At 37.8% G+C, this 11,286-nt stretch overlaps 1 long non-coding RNA gene across 1 annotated transcript; it reads right to left on the reverse strand.

Moving 5' to 3' along the window:
- Nucleotides 1-5,138: 5,138 nt before the first annotated feature.
- Nucleotides 5,139-10,037, reverse strand: LOC137479662 (uncharacterized). The gene is made up of 2 exons (XR_011002425.1): nt 7,398-10,037; nt 5,139-6,955 (listed from the first exon to the last, which is right to left on the reverse strand). It is a non-coding gene; the product is annotated as an uncharacterized lncRNA (long non-coding RNA).
- Nucleotides 10,038-11,286: the final 1,249 nt, after the last annotated feature.

Genomic DNA, 11,286 nt, shown 5'->3' on the forward strand with positions numbered 1-11,286 from the left:
TGTATGTTCGGCATAAAAAAATGAGTCTGTAGAAACCTGGACTTCTGCCTCAGTGCCTTTCTTGGAAAGAGATTTGAAGAGCCAGATGCTGTCTTCATCCAGAGAGGCTAATTATGGAGACTGATATACTAAAGCTTTAATAAGGGCTATTGGGAAACAATTACCTCCATTAGTATTTCTAGACTTACATCACTGGAAATTACTGTTAAATGATGCCCTTTCCTGTCAGATGCATATCTATCAGGACAGTGGTTTTCATAAAGCCAATTTTAAATTTTAGGCAAGGTAGACAGAGTCTACTGAAAATAAGAAACATTTAATGAAACCAAGAACAGTACCTGTACTGTGTATGTAGATTGAAATCTTCAACCCCTCCAAGCTGCTGAGCAGTCAGGAATTAAAAGAGATTTAATGGATTTCATTCTTCAGTGTATAATGGAAGCAATATCTTCCCTGCAACCAGTAAGTCCGCAAAAGTTTTCATTAACTTCTCTACACTGCTGATAAGACCTAGAAGAAGAGAACTTGTCCAGCTGCTGACAAAAACTGTTGGGCAGTCTTTCTGGTGTTTTTTTTATTGTTACTTTTATCTCTCTTTTTGTTGTAGTAGCTATTATTTTAAGGATATGATTATTGTTAGCATGTTTATTAGTACACAATATAATTTAATTAATTAATATTATACATCACAATAGTTGAATAAAATGAAGTAATAATATTACTAAAGCATGATCATGTACAGGTACAATCCCTAAAAAACAAAATTATAATCAAAATTCATGTTTTATCAATATAGCTTGAACTTCAGTGTTTGGAAGGGCAAGTAGACAGAATAGACATGTACAGCTGCAGATACACCAACCAATATGAATAATTCCTGCTTGAATTCTTACACTCTTTGTATGATTTTTAGCATTTGGTGAATCTCTCTCTGACATCTGTAATGCCGGTCATTAAGCAGCATACAATATATTTAAAGAGATGAGAGAAAATCAATTTCCACTAACAGAGAAAAAAACCAAACCAACTCAACTGCATCATTCTAAGTTTTCGTTTGGGCTATTTTAGTGACATTAGGCAAGTCTGCACAGTTGGGCAACAGGAAAAATTCATCATTTTCAATGACAGAAACAATTTTTCATTTCGGAGATTTAATTATTTTAAATATATATGCATACTTAATTTTAAGTATCTTTTGAACTTCAGTAAATTCAATAAAAATATGTTGTGATTTTAAGATAACTTCCAAATAGATTTCATTGTTTCATGAAATCCACCTTTCTAGATAAAGTTTTGAATATGAAGCCTTTGTCATGAGACTCTTTAAGATGAAGCTGAATATGAACAGTTTTTTGTCCTATGTTTCTTTGACCCCTGGTCAGTGTGACGAAATATGGCAGTTCCCTCCAAGAAGAACTGTAAAAAGCAACTGTGGCTGCCTCTCACAAGAGTTTGTTTCATGAATTTCTAGGATAGGCCCAATATAAAAAAACAATCAGTGACCGATATTTTAATACAAACATCTTCATGTTTTTTAGTCTCTCAGAAGGAATTCTCCACTCCATGTAATTTTGTCTTGATACCATGGGAACCAGCTGGATCCCTGTGTTTTCATACCATCTGTATGTGATAATTGACACAGACATAGAAGTCCCACAGCCCACGTGCTGTGCACTTCTGGAGCACTCCTCCAAGAACGAATGAATGTTTGAGCTAAAGAAAACAGCTGAGACTGTAGATCACTCCAGATAGTACAGTCCTGAAGGCAGCAAAAATACAACTGCAAGAATTTGAGATACAAATAAATTACAGTTGTATATTTAAAAAAAAATCAGATCTTGAGTACATTTTTTTAATGGTATTTAAAAAGACACGCAGCAGGATTTGATATACTGCTACATGCCACTGGATTTCAGTGGAAAGTAAGATCCAAGGCAGTATCTTTGTAGATAGTATGTTGTATCTTTGATACAAGCTGCGCATCCCCACAGGAACAGATTTACAGTCCAAAATCTCTGATGCTCAAAACCTGACATACCCACTGCATGCATTTTAGGAGAGTTTAGGTCAATTTAACACCATTCTGGCCCTGAGTATAGGAAGCTGAGGTTCTGGGTGAAGCTTGTGGGAAAGTTCAGTCTGCACCCTCTGGGGCTGCTCCCCAGTGCAAACCCAGCCCAGCGAGGTGGGCAGCTGGGAGATTGGCTCCAAAAGCAGGGCAAAGCCAGCAGCTCCTAAAGTGGACATCTCTAACTTGCTCTGGCACTGCTAAGCTGTTCCTACTTAATCACTCCTCTGTGGCATAGGAAGACAAAATGCCATTGTGAATTCATCCCTGAATCCCAGTCTAGTCTTAAATTTATTGCATCATAGGTAGTACCAGAGTGTGCACAGAATCATTAAGTCACGGGATGAGCCATGAAGAAAACAAGAATTTCATGAACTATCCTAGAGTCATTCCTGAAAGAAACTGTATACACACTTGTTTTAAATCATTTATATATGACTACCAAAAAATATTTCAGGAAATATTTTTTAACTAAAATTGCTATTTTCCTCATCAGTTATGGTCAATGGCTAAATTTGACTGTTCTACATGTCACAATCTCAAGCAAACAAAAACAATGGTCAAGAGGACAGCATACAGAATATTTAATCTGGGGAAAAGATGGGGTAATACTCAGAAAGACCTTTTTTCCCTTGTTTCTCCTCAACTATCTCCTCAACTATCCTTTTTTCCAGAAAAGAGGGAGTAAGTTTTAATGCACTCAGAAGAAATCTGTCTGAAGAATCAGGCCATAGGTATATGTAAATACCTATGGATAGACATGAGTGCCCGGAGTAAATAATTTAAGCCTAGTGCATGAGAGGAGCCCAGCTCAGGAGGGACTTTTGGGGGCTCTCACAGAATCTTAAATGCTTGTTTAAGTTACTGTTTACTTAGATCATGAGTATTGCAGTCAGCCTGTTCTGGAGGAAGGAATCCCTGAAGAAAAAAACACAGTTTTGATGAATTTCCCTGTTAATCACAGCACTTCAGAGCATGCTCAGCCCATCACATATACAGCCACACAAGGCAAGACCCTCCTCTGGGGCTCACCACCTCCTCAACACCCCTTCAGTCTCCAGTCCTTTGTCTTTAAGGCATGCGGGGTTCCCATTGGATTGCTTTCACATAAAGCAGTGCTAATAGAAAGAGCCTTCAGGTTGACTCTAGGAACTGAATGTTTTTGTCCACATACCTGCAATGGAAGAAGAAACTGTGATTTAACAGTTTTTCTTCTTTTGCTTTTCTTCATTTATAACTTACAATCTTTGGCTCCTAATGAATATAGGTCTATATATTATTGCATTAAATTTATGAGATGTGTTTCAGTATTAATCATTTCATATATGTCAAAATACATTTTGGAAGCTGGCCAAAACAATATATAAATTTCTGTAATTTTAAAGGGTAATAGCAGCGAAATACTAAATACAGTGCTGCAGCAATGAGCTTCTCACATAGTTCTTTCTCAAGATCCTGATTTAAATTCTGGTTTATCAATTAAAAAAACACTACCAGCTTTGAAATTTTAATTTCCTTTTGAAATAGAGGTCTCATCAAGATAAAGCTGGTGTTGCTTGCTGCTCAATGCTCCCCACTTTCATTATACAGATTTTTTTTCATACAGCTGCTAAATCCTATTTTCACAAGAGAAAAAAATTTGCACCTCCAATCATCAAAGCAGCATAATTTAGGTCTTTATTATGTCAGTCGTGAATTGTCTTTCTTGTGAGCTCATAGTGTCATAATATTCTTTCTGATTAATGAGGATCCTACAATTACAGGGTAGGAACCGTCATGCTGTACTGCAGAGCCTGTCTAGAGGCAAAAATTACTGTTAATGCTAATACGTTACCAGAGAGTTAGGGGTGGAATTATTACTGTCAGCAAATCCAAAGGGTCTGCACCCACAAGATGGATGGCTTTTGTCATTTCTGGAATGCAGTTCTGGGAGGCCAATGAACTTTCACATGGGACCTCACCAATTCCCATTTCCACTTTTTGCATTCTTAGTGCCCCTGCTCACATTGCCTGGAGGAGCTCTGCCCACCTAGGAGGCTGCCAGATGGGAGTGAAACAAAAGGGACCTAGAAAAGCTAGCCTGGCTAAATGGAAATCTATTGCATCAAAACAAACCAGTTTCAGTCTTCAAAGTAAAATCAGCTTCCCTCATGCAGGTGAAAGGCAAAATCAAATCAATAACTATTCAAATCAATCCTTGAATTGTTATAGGCAATTTCTTTCCTTTTTAGTTGCTTACAATGCATTTTCCCACCTGCAATCACAAAAAAAATCAAAGCCATTTCACAAACCTGTGTACTTTGTAGTACAGCCAGGGTGCTTATTTTACACCCATGTGCGATCCCCACAATACAAAACCCAGGATATTTTCTATAATTGTCTCTGTGACTTGGATAACTTAATCCTATGACTAAATGGGAAAGGGATGTGACATTTTATGCGCTGCTTGAGTACTTTTCAAATTTTGCTCTCAGCATTTGTAGAGAGTGATTCAAGGTTTCTACTGTTTATTATTTTTCCACATCACTCAGTAGTACAAGCATATACTAAAGATCAAAAACATAGGACTTGAAATCTGAAAAACAATTTTTCCCTTTAGAAAATAAATACTCAGGATGGGAATGATTAAATAATGAGCAGCACAAGTGATGTCAAAAACCAAAGTGTCTTTGATGCTGCACTTTCAGAATACAATATCATCTTCCTTGAATCCTCCTCTTTTGTCACATCTCCTTATTTAATTTCATTCTAGTAGGATGTATCATGTTTGAACAACTCAAGTGGGGAGGCTCATTCCAGCTTACAATATGTCAATGCCATTAACCGAACACATGTTTTGCAGTGGAAGAGACTGGTTGATGTAGCAGTACAGTCATTATTCAGCAGACAGACATCCAGCTGAAAGCCATTAACCCAGAAAAAACAAATGATTGCTCTCAGGATTTGCCCCTCCAAGTTTATACTGCTGTAAAGAAAAACATTTAGTCCCCCACTGCAGTTCTCCATGTAAAGAGCTTTCTTTACAAAAAAAAGCATCCCCTTCAAATGAACGAGTCAGTTTAAATATATGTCTTCACTTGGAAAGGCAATATATATTTAGGAAATCATTCTAGAAAGTAGCTGAAAGTAGAAGCAAATAATGGTTTAAGGGTGTGAACAAATATTACACTGTTTTCTATCACCTAAGGAGCTTCAAACAGTCAGGAAGGGGAGAAGGAACAAAAACATTCTGGCCTACAACAAGCTTTTTGAAGTTCTAGTTAAAAGTAATGGTCTGTGATATGCAGAAGTTCAAGAGAGTAGCTGATTCAGAAGCATTTCACTATTGTTAAAAATATCATAGAAATGGTACTAGCCACAACATTTTAAGTAAACTTAGTGATCTAATGATAGTCAACAATCAAGATTGTCAGGTAAATAAAAGACTCAGATTTACAATATGCAGATGTTGCTAAAAATCAGTGAGAGTTCATTACCTAGTTGAACTAGCATAACTAAGATTATAGTGGACTGATCCATTCTATATAGCAAAATTACAAGAAAAGTTACCATCATAAACTCTTAGCAACTCAATGTATTCCATGGAATAAATGAATTGTATAAAAAAAAATTACTAGATTTTTCCATTGGATTTCTTTTCTTGGGAAGTTTCCTGCAAAAGTTCCTGAGGAAGATGAATAATCATCTATATTCCTTTATGGATCTTGGTAATACAAATTATGGTTTTAAAAATGTAAATTGATACACTGACTTTTCAAAACTCTTCAAATCTATTCCTTTTGCAACAAAAAATCCTCAGAGAGAAAAATGTATTTGAAGAGCAGGAACAAATATAGGGGCTTCATAGTGAGTGCAGCTTGTAGACTACCAATTTAGAGCCCCAGTTCTGATAAGTGGTAGTAGTGAATCTTTACAGACAGTACAGTACATGACTAGTGAGCATATTCATGCCTTACCTGTCCTCTAACTTTTCCTAATCAGCCGCTTAATTGCTCCTGAGCCAAAAGTTGTATTCAGGGCAATGAACAGCAGCTGTCAGTGGATTGAGTTGCCATGAACTTGCTTGCCCTCTTTTGAAATCTATTTTGAGGAAGGAATTGTGCAGTAAAACCAATAAGCAATGAGTACATTCTAGGGCAGAATGGCAAATGACAACTATTGCTACTTCCCTTAACTCAGTACAGCCCCCAAGTCTACCAGACCTCATTTTGGGAAATATAGCCTTCCTCCATGGAAGGGGAGACTAAAAAGTCTCCTGTTAACTCTGTTAATCTTAATCCAATTGCCATTTTCATCGAGCAGTTCCAGTATAAGCATTAGAAAGGACTTTCAAAATCAGCTTTAAATTTAGGCACTCTTAGAAGCCGCTTCTTGGCTTATGTCTTCTTGTTTCACTGATGTCAGAGGAAATTCCTTGCAACTGCAGCAAATCAGGCCTGGGACAGGCAACTGCTCAACTCTGCTTAGTGGGGAGAAGTGATCCATGTCCATCCTGTTCCTGGCCTCCACATTCCCTGTAACACAGATGTTCATCCCTATGGACCAGCATCTCATTCCTTCTTATTGCACAAAGGGATGAAGACCACAGCACAAACTTTTTTTATTTCTACCCCCACCCCCATTGTTGCAGATGATTATGCTGAACAATTTAATGCAGAAATTGTCAAGCTTTATCTTTAAAAAAAATCAACTATTCCATTCCTATATACTTCTGAAGGCTGTTCCACAACTTTCTGCAATCTGCCTTCTTTTCCAGATGGGTAAAAATTGTCTTCTAATTATCAGCCTGAATTTATTGATGGGATCCATTTGTTCTTCTGCCAGTATTGTCTTGCAGCAACAAATTGTAGCCACAGCTGAGTTGGGTTTGGATCAGCAAGTTGTAACCTAAAGATAAAAGGATCATTGTATTGCATTTGTTTATAAATTAATTTCCCCTATCATTATTTTAGTAAAAAATATGCAGTGAAGTGTTGAGAAATATAATTTAATGACATTGTCAGTTAAAATAATAGCTTACAAAGTTATATGACAATAAGCAATCTTCTTAAATTATAGTTATATTATATTTAAAATTACAGTTCTATTATATTTTAATTATTACTAATTATCTATATGTGTATATCTCTATGAGCTAATTATCTGTAGCTTGTTAAATATGTAAATGTTCTACAAAATCTTCAGTCATTAATAATAGATTAATTAAAAATTTATCAATAATGTACTTTGAGGTTATTACATAGAAATAAACATCTCATATATTAGTTTGATGAACTGATTTTGTTTGTTAGAAGAACCCTTTGTATTCTGCTGATGTCTTTTGTAGTACCTAAGCCTTCAGCCGAGCTTGACCTTGGTCATCTCTAGGAGCCATATTTCCCTGCTCCTGATCCTGATCCTCCATGGCAAGCAGTCATCCCTCACCCTGCTTCCCTCTTTCTCCTCTCAAGCAGTCAGCATTTGCCTTCTTCACCTTCTTGTGCTGCTGATGGATGGATTCAGAGAAATCAGCTGGAGTCCATTATAGCCTTGTGGCTAGAACCATTCTCATGGAAGACAAATAAACTCCATGGTCACTGAGAAAAGATTTTTGCTTCTCAAAAAAATGCTTTAAAAAAAAGTTAATAATTCTACCAGATTTCCTGAGATCCCCTCCCACACCTGTTGGAAATGATGATTTTTCTTTGCCTTAAATTAAAATAAAATGCCCAAAGATGACAATATAGAAAAAATAAGGATATAAACAAATAGTATTTCCTGTAAGTCTGAGTTGCATTAATAGTGTGCCAGTATTTTCATTCTTTCTTTCATTCACTCTTGAAACAGGGTAATATTCCAAAAGGTATATTTTTATATACATAGTTATCTAGAACTTCATCCCACAAAAGTAATACATAATATGAAGATAAATAGAAGCAGGTCACTGTATTGATGACTTGGTAATTTTTTAGAAATTTTTACAGATGATTTTGTAATACTTTTTGCCGAGGATATAACACTTAATTCCAACTTTGAGTCCAACATTTGAGTAAGTTTTGCACAGTCTCTCACTAAGAAAACATACCACCTCTTTAAGTTTTAAATTTGCTGTTGCTGAACATGACAAGGAGAAAGCAGAGACTTCCATGTGACCATGCGAAGAAAGGCTGACCCTGGGCTTTTACATTTCCAGTCGAATATAAGTGGCCTCAGTGGAATAGAATTTAAGAAAAGAGGTGAAACTGCCCTTCCCCCTTCTTCCCCCCATCAATAAAATAATTCTGTGTGTTGTTTATTTTGCTCCTTAAAAAAAAAGAAAATCTGCTCCCCATGACAGCAGTATTTCAATTGGAAGATTAGTTAGCTTTCATGGGAATTAACAGAGTCCCATCATTCACAGATGACTTGGACAATAAAATCTGTTTTCTGTCATTAATCTGGCAGCAACTGGACGACTGGTCACCTACAGCAAGCTGTGAGAGATGGGAAGTGGGGAACAGTCATGTTTATTCACTAGATGGCACTGTGGAAAACAAACAGAAAATTATCTTGGGAAAACTGTGGACCACAGAGAAGTTCTTGTCCATTCAATGGAGAGCAAGGTTATTAATGTGATTCCTCAGAGCTTTCCTCTTACCCACAGTTCAGGGAAGAAAGATATTTTCCTCTCATAGGAGGAAAGAATGGAAAAAAAATATACAGAAGTTTGATAAAAGTACAAAGAATAAGCACTGACAAGTCTTTGAGGAACTACTTATTCATTGATAATATTTACTTAGCAATAGCAGATGTTTGAATGTCAGTTTTTCAGTGGTTTAATACAGAACCTAGTTTAATGTCATTACTGCAGGACCTCAGTATGGCTGTAGACTAGATCTCTGGGTTTAGAACCATACTTCTGCAGGAACCCACTTTACTCCATGTAGGCAACTTGAGAAGGCGCCAAGCAGTCGGAGAAAGAACTTCAAAAGGGGTTTGAATTTAAGCTTTGCTGCTCAAGCACAAGCAGTTTGTTCAGTTTGAAATTTCCAGTTCCGAATGCCATAAGAAGGCTCAGGAAATGTTTTTGCTTGGCAGTACAGGGTTGCAGTACAATACTGTAGGCAAATTTCAGAAGGCAGAGTTTGGGCAAATTTATTAAAGCTGGCTGAAAGGGAGTAGAACTAAAAGCAAGATTTTGGGATGACAAACCAGTACTAGACTTCACCACAGCTCGGTCAGCTCTGTCAGCTGAGGTCCACTTGACACCAAGAGGTTTTCTGACAGTAAACCAGAAACTTGTGTTGGTTGCTACATTTACAGGTTTCTGATTTCGAAGATGGACAAAAGCTACTAAACCAAAAAAATGAAGAACTCTGTGCCTGTGGAGCTTGATTCCTCAACCACCTCCATGACTACATAGCTGTGAATGCTTAGACTCAGCTAAACCTTTCAACAGGACTCCTCCAAATCCATATCAAAAGCAAGCGGCTGGTCACGTATCCAGCAAAAACCAAAATATGCGACAAGTGCAATTTTCCAGCCTACATTTCAGAACACTCTGCTGTACTGTGAACTCCTCAGCAACATTATGCTAAAAAAAGGTGGAGATGGGCATCAAGCCCAGCAGTAGCCAAGATATTGTGCATTTTTCCTGAAGTACAGGATACCACTCAGCTCTGGGCAGTTGTGCTGTGCTGAGCTAAGAGCCTAGGGGAAATCTTCCCTGCGTGTGTGAGGCTCTCTGCACTTTTCTTTTTGACTTAAATGAGCAATTTTTGCCAAAAGCGAGAGGGAAGAGCTGCTCACAGTGAGTGATGGTGTCGGCCAGATGAGTGCTGAATATAAAAGAGGCTGCGAGTCCAGGACCTTCTCCCTTCTCAGACACAAAATACACTCAGGTGGTTAACAGGAGCTATTTTGCTTCCCTAGCAGTCTTCGACTCCAGAGTTATTCCTCACAGAAGGAAGGACTCCCACCTGATTTTCTTATGGTTTTCTTTGGGGCTGGCTTCTCCCACAGACAGCCCATGACTTGTCACCAGTTTTCAAGTTATCATTCAAGACCTTTACATGAAAAAAGACTCTAAGAGGTTCCTGCACACTTACTTTAAATAAAAAACAAGTATTAATCTGTGGCAGCTGTGGCTGATTTTGTTCACTGCCCCTCTAAAGCCTAGCAATAAAGCTATATTTTTTCTGTTCATTATTAGCATGCACTTGGTGAGCTAATTTTTCAGTTCAGCAGGATTAATTGCAGCACTCCAAAGGAAACATCCTACACAATAGCAACTCAGTGTGTGTGGCAGTGTGTGTTCAGTCCACTTCTTTCTAAAAATACATGAGCACAGTAATGTTAGCCTTTTTTTTTTTTTTTGGTAAACACAAATCCATTTAAGAAATTGGAGTGCTCCATTCCGAGCAAGACAAAATTCAAAAGAGAACAGAGTGAGTATATCACAAAGGTACTGATCAACACCTTTTTTTTCTTCTAGGAAATATATTTGTTCTCTTGGAGACTGAATTTTCACTGAAACAAAATAAATAAGTGAGAAAACAGCTTTGCACTGTAGTTCTTCTGGCACTTAAAGAATATTCTACACAAAAAAAAATATTAAGAATTTTGAGCTGAAGAAAATTATAACCTCAGTCAAAATAAAGGAAAAAGTGAAAGGAAAAGAACAGTAGATGATGGAGTTTAAGTCACCCCTATTCAGTGGCTTGGCACAAGAATGTGCCAAAGGTATGAAAAGCTCCATTTTTTGTGAACTAAAATTAAGTATCATAAACCAAAATAATACTTGGCTTCATAGAAAAAGTTATCTGTAGCGAGCGCGGGTCTCCAGGATGGTTTGGATGGATGAGAGATCTCAAGTCAGGTCTTAGAAAATGTGGTTTATTAAAAGGGGGAAAGGCCCTGCTTGGAGTTGCCAGGCGCAACTCGTGGCAGGCCCAGGGGGAGAGGGAGAGAGAGAGAGAGAGAGAGAGAGCGAGGGTTCCAGGTGAGGGTCCCAGAGGAAGGTCCAAGAGAGCGTCCGGTCCCTCGGGCACACCTTATCAGGGGGCTTCAAGGTGGGCTGGAACAGGACTTGGGCCAATGGGGTCACAGATACCTGATACTTCAGGGGAGGATTACAGGTGTGGGATGAACCATACATTGGGGGGTGAGACAGAGCATTCCATTTGACCTTTGGACCTATCTGCAGGTAAAGGGCATTGTTTAATCAGAAAGGGGGATTGCTTTCAGCCTGGCTATACTAT

This window comes from Anomalospiza imberbis, chromosome 1 (assembly GCF_031753505.1).
Source record: "Anomalospiza imberbis isolate Cuckoo-Finch-1a 21T00152 chromosome 1, ASM3175350v1, whole genome shotgun sequence".
Lineage (NCBI taxonomy): Eukaryota > Metazoa > Chordata > Aves > Passeriformes > Viduidae > Anomalospiza > Anomalospiza imberbis.